Below are 4,405 nucleotides of genomic sequence, written 5' to 3'. Positions count from 1 at the left end.
AGGACATTGTGAGCACACCACAATTTCAAATGGCAAGTCAGTGAAGTGGGGTTATTCATCTAGAAGAGAGAACATCATGAATAGAAGAAAAAAATGTCTACACTCTTTGACTTCAAAGTAGGAGAAAAAAGGTCTAGGAAAAATGAGTGAAATCTTCAAGAGATTTCATTAGAAAGGCAAATATCAGAGTTATAATGGTTTCAGAGAGGAGCAAAGCAAGCAGAAACCATATTCAAAGAAATAATAGAAAATTTTCAAATCTGGGATATGGTCAGGATGTAGATGTTCAGGAAGGAGACAACTTCCAAATTCTTAAACCTAAGTAGACCAAATTAAGAAACATAAAACTATCAAAAGTCAAGAACCAAAAAAAAAAAAAAAAAAAGGCAAGTTGTCAGGGAAAAGAAGAAAATGACTTTTTAAAAAAATTATCTTTATTTATTTGTTGGATAGAGACAGGTAGAAATCGAGAGGGAGGGGGTGATAGGGAGGGAGAGAGACACCTGCAGCCCTATTTCACCATTTGTGAAGCTTTCCTCCTGGAGGTGGGAACCAGGGGATCAAAACTGGTATCGCACTGTAACATGTGCACTCAACCAGGTGCGCCACCACCTGGCCCCAGGAAATGACTTATATAGGCAGCACAACCAGACTTGTATTAGACTTTTCAGTGGTAACTATGGCTACCAGGAGCAGTGAGATGACATATTTAAGATACTGAAACTCAACAACTACCTCGCCTCTTCAGAATCCTACCCCACTAGGGAAAGATAGAAACAGACTGGGGGTATGGATTGACCTGCCAGCATCCATGTCCAGTGGAGAAGCAATTATAGAAGCCAGAACTCCTGCCTTCTGTACCCCATGAGGAATTTTGGTCCGTACTCCCAGGGGGATAAAGAATAGGGAAGCTGCCAATGGAGAGGATGTGATACTGACTTCTGATGATATGAACTGTACACCTGTTATCGTACAATCTTTTTAATCATTATTAAATTATGGACCACACTTTCTAAAGGAAGCTTTGATGCTGTCTGTGGTCTCCTTCTTTCTCTCTTCCTATCTCCACCCCCTACACACACACACACACACACACACACACACACACACACACACACACACACACACACAATTATATATATGTTCTCTCTCTCTTCCTACCTCTCCTTCTCCTCTCAATTTCTTTCTGTGTCAATCCAATAAATAAGTACCTGCTGGGGCAGGGGTAGATAGCATAATGGTTATGCAAAGAGACTCTCAAAAGAGACACTTATGCTTGAGGCTCCAAAATCCCAGGTTCAATCCCTCACACCACTATTAAGTCAGAGCTGATCAGTGCTCTGGTAATAATAATAACAATAACAATTAATAAATAAATACTTGCTTTAGAACTAGTGAGTTTCATCTTTTTGAAGATGGCACTAAGGTGTGCAGCCCTTCAGAGGAAGCTAAAACTGTATTGGGAGTTCAACCTTTACTACATTCAGTGACTTCATCCAGCTGGCAGCCAGACCCAAGACCTCAGCCTCCAAGTTCAACCTACCACCTTCTGCAGAACAACACTGTGCCATCAGGGAGCTAAGAGTACTGCTGCCACTAAAGCAGTGCAAATATTATGTTAACCTTTTCTGAACAGGATGAACTGACTGACATCAAGAGTCTCTTCTGCCCCATAGGGGCTGGTGGCTACACACTTGCAGGGGGGTGACACTTGCCACCACTGCTGTCCACAACAGAGGAAAGAGGAGGAGCAAAGGAAGAAGAAAGTGAGGGGTCTAATTTTATACTAAATCTTTTTCATAACATGTTCTATAGAAAGCTGAATACCTTCTGCAGCCAATTAAGCCAACCGCGCTGCCCCCTCCCCATGGCGCCTGGTGTGCAGTGGCTGCAAACAGCAGCCTCCTGGATAGTGTATGCAGCCTATTGCTTGTATAGGCTGCCCTAAGGGACCCTGGAGACAGCCCTTCCTACTCCGTGTTCATTTATGCCTGACCTCCTGCTGTCCCTAACCTTAGGCTCCAGACAGGGATGCGAGGAGCTTTTAGGAAGCCCCAGGGCACCATGGCCAGAGTCCACATTGGCCAGATCATCATGTCCATCCCCACCAAGCTGCAGAACAAAGAGCATGTGATCGAGGCCCTGCGTAGGGCCAAGTTCAAATTCTAGACGGCTGTGGAGTCAAATACATCCCCAACCGTGGACCCCTGGACAAGTGTTGGGCCCTGCACTCCTAAGAGCCTCAGAGGTGTCCCTTAATCAATGAAATAAATCAAGATCCTGCTGAAAGAGATAGAGAGAGAGAGAGAGAGAGAGAGAGAGAGAGAGAGAGCTGAATACTTATGATCTAGGAGGCGGCATAGTGGGTAGAGTTTTGGACTTGTAAACCTGAGATACTGAGTTCAATTCCTGACTCTGTATATGCCAGAGTGATACTCTGGAGTCTCTCCCCCACCACCCCACCCTGTTTTTAAAGCTGAATTTAAAGGGAGGGGGGGATGACGAGTGGTAAGTGCTCTGAAAGACTAGATTATGGCAACTCTGTGTACCTTGCTGTGGCAAGACGAAATCTATTTAGGAAGGACAAGAGACCAATAGCTCACCAGGTAGGGTGCCTGCTTTTCTATGTGCGAGCCCAAGGTTTGAGCCCCCAAGCAGTCCACGTAGGAGTACTCTGACACACTGGAGGTAACTTCAGTGCTGTGGTGTCTCTTTTTATTCCTGTGTATATATCTGTGTGAAAAAGTTCGTCAGAACCATGAAATTGGGTCTGGAGAGACAGCATAATGGTTAATGCAAAAAGACTTTTATGCCTGAGGCTCCAAGGACCCAGCCATAAGCCACAAGCCAGAGCTGAACAGTGCTTTACTCTCCCTCTCTTGCTCTAGCTCTCTCTTGTGCACACACTCTCTCTCTCTTATTACAATAAAAGCAAACAAACAAAAATGGTGAAAGTGAGCATACACAAAGTCCGGGAGATACAAAAGAAAAAAAAAAAAAAAGGAAGAAAAGAAAAAGAAGAGCTGGTAAAACAGCTCACAGCTCACTTGATAGTGTATTGCTGCTCTGCCAGGTGTTTGACCCAGGTTCAAACCTGGTCCCCGTCACACTGGAGGAAGTTTCAGTGCTGTGGTCTCTTCACTCTCTCTGCCTCTCTGCCAAGAGTGAGAAAGAGAGAGACAGAAAGTGAGAGAGAACTCTCAGGCAAAAGTTGAAAACAAGATCAGAAGAGAAAACACAAGTAGAACCTGAACTGGAATTGGCATATTGCAACAAAGTAAAAGTCTCTGGGGTGGGTGGGTGGGGAGAATACAGGTCCAAGAAGGATGACAGAGGACCTAGTGGGGTTGTATTGTTATATGGAAAACTCGGAAATGTTATGCATATACAAACTCTTGTATGTACTGTCGGATGTAAAACATTAATTCCCCAATAAAGAAATTTTAAAAAAAAGTCTGTGTGTGAGAGAGAGAGAAGAGAGAATACTCTTTGCAGTCCAGGAGGTAACACAGCAGATAAACAACTGGACTTGCATGTAAGAGGTTCCAATTCAATCACCAGCAGCACATAATGCCAGAGTGATGCTCTGGATATTCATATTCTCCTTGTTGCTTTATTGTTGTAGTAATTATTCTTGTCATTGTTGTTGGATAGGACAGAGAGAAATGGAGAGAGGAGGGGAAAACAGAGAGGGGGAGAGAAAGAGAGACACCTGCAGACCTGCTTCACCACCTGTGAATCAACTCCCCTGCAGGTGGGGAGCCGGGGGCTCGAAACGGGATCCTTATGCTGGTCCTTATCCTTTGCGTCACCTGCACTTAACCGCTGTACTACCGCCCAACTCCCTGGATATTCATATCCTTTCTTATTCTCTCTCTCTTGCTCATTGAGTTGTCAGAAAAGTCATGACGTATTTTTTATGTTTTTATGCAAAAACGCATCATGACTTTTCTGACAATCCAATGTGTGTGCATGTATATGTATATATGTGTGTATATATATGCATATATATATATATGTTAACAAAAATAGGAGCTCATGTCATCGATGACTAAAAACCACCACTCCATCACTTGTCATCGTATAGCACCTCACTTACGAAATCTGCCAAGTGCAGATCAGGGATGTGTGGCTTAGATCCACTTCATTTAAGTCTGTGAGCTCAGCTGACTTCTGAATTCACTGCATTAAAAAATCTAGCAGCTTTAGCAACAGCTAATCAAGTGGGACTTAGTAAGTACCAGGTTCTGTACTGGGCACATTTTAGGTGTTATCTCATTTAAAACATGAACCCAACAGGAGTGGGTCTCATTGTTATTTATTTTTGCTAGGGTTTTGCTGGAGTTTCACACTTGTGCAATTCCACCACTTCTAGGGTACTCCTCCCTGCCCCCCTCCAGATAAT

The 4,405-nt window shown here is 43.7% G+C and overlaps 1 non-coding gene across 1 annotated transcript; it reads left to right on the top strand.

Annotated features, from left to right (window-relative positions):
• Positions 1-1,830: 1,830 nt before the first annotated feature.
• On the top strand, positions 1,831-1,966 carry LOC132537344 (small nucleolar RNA SNORA70). The gene has a single exon (XR_009548792.1). It is a non-coding gene; the product is annotated as a small nucleolar RNA SNORA70 (small nucleolar RNA).
• Positions 1,967-4,405: the final 2,439 nt, after the last annotated feature.

Source organism: Erinaceus europaeus, chromosome 2, assembly GCF_950295315.1.
Source record: "Erinaceus europaeus chromosome 2, mEriEur2.1, whole genome shotgun sequence".
In the NCBI taxonomy this organism is placed as follows: domain Eukaryota; kingdom Metazoa; phylum Chordata; class Mammalia; order Eulipotyphla; family Erinaceidae; genus Erinaceus; species Erinaceus europaeus.
Note: the sequence above shows the minus strand (reverse complement) of the source record. Positions and strands in the feature narration are given on the sequence as shown.